The following is a 1,378-nucleotide window of genomic DNA, read 5'->3' on the forward strand; positions in this document are numbered from 1 at the left end:
AAAAAAACCCAGAAAAATTAGCTGGGTGTAGCGGTGCATGCCTGTAATCCCAGCTACTTGGGGAGGCTGAGGCAGGGAGAATCGCTTGAACCCAGGAGGCGGAGGTTGCAGTGAGCTGAGATCGCGCCCCCCCCCCCCCGCCGGGGAAAAAAAAAAAAAACCCCCCCAAAAAAAAAAAAAAAAAAAAAAAAAAAAGGAAGAAGAAAGGAAGGGAAGGGAGGGAGGGAAGGAGAGGGGTGGGAGGGGGAGGAGAAACAGGAGGAGGAGAGAGGGAGGGAGAGGAGGAGAAGGATAAAATGTTACAAGTGGTTGTTACTAGGAATGGGGAGAAGAGAAGTGGGTAATGGCACTGAAGCTTTTTATTATGTCTTTCAGCATTCTTAAACCATCAACAGATCTGAGTATGTAGACTAAAAGGGAATATTTGGTGAAGAGATCTTTTTTCACTATGTACACTTGCTATGGACATGTTCATGCCTGCTGCCTGGCAGACACCATTCATTAAGTAGGCCCCTGTTGCCAGGGAAACCAGCTCTTCACTGATACCAAAGATAATGCAGAAGCCTGCTGCTCACCAAGCAACCTTCCTCATGAGCTATTTCCTCATGAGCTATGACCTCACCTTTCTGAACTGTCTCTTGCCCCTGTGTGATACTGTCCTGCTGCACGAAGCTTACACTTGCTATCCCTCACTTCCTTCTTAGTCACCTGTGATGCTGGCTAAGGGAGCTAGGCCAGTCAGCAGTGACCTGTTGCCCTTGGTTTATTATAAGCAACCTGTTCACAAGAAATGATCTTCTGTTGTTTTATAAATTATATGCATCACAGCACACAGAATAACATCAAAACCACATTAGTTTTTTCATACTTTCTTCACTGACCCCAGGGGAAGAGGGGAGAGCAGGGAGAGGACTTTCTCTTTTTTTAAATACTAATTTTGTTGAGGTATAAAGAACATATAGTAAGTTCACAGACCTTAAGTATACAGTTTGATGAGTTTTGGCAAATATATATACCTGTGGAACCAACATCCCAGTCAAGATATAAATACTTACATCAGCTGGGCGTGGTGGCTCATAACTGTAATCCTAGCACTTTTGGAGGCCAAGGCAGATCATGAGGTAAGGAGATCAAGGCCATCCTGGCTGTCTACTAAAAATACAAAAAATTAACTGGGAGTGGCAGTAGGCACCTGTAATCACAGCTACTTGGGAGGCTGAGGCAGGAAAATCTCTTGAACCCGGGAGGCAGAGGCTGCATTGAGCTGAGATAGCCCCACTGCACTCCAGCTCGGGCAACAGAGCGAGACTCCGTCTCACAAAAAAAAAAAAAAAAAAAAACAACGACCCAGAAAGTTCCTTCTGTCAGTAGCACTTCA

This window comes from Mandrillus leucophaeus, unplaced genomic scaffold (assembly GCF_000951045.1).
Source record: "Mandrillus leucophaeus isolate KB7577 unplaced genomic scaffold, Mleu.le_1.0 Scaffold231, whole genome shotgun sequence".
Classification (NCBI taxonomy): Eukaryota; Metazoa; Chordata; class Mammalia; order Primates; family Cercopithecidae; genus Mandrillus; species Mandrillus leucophaeus.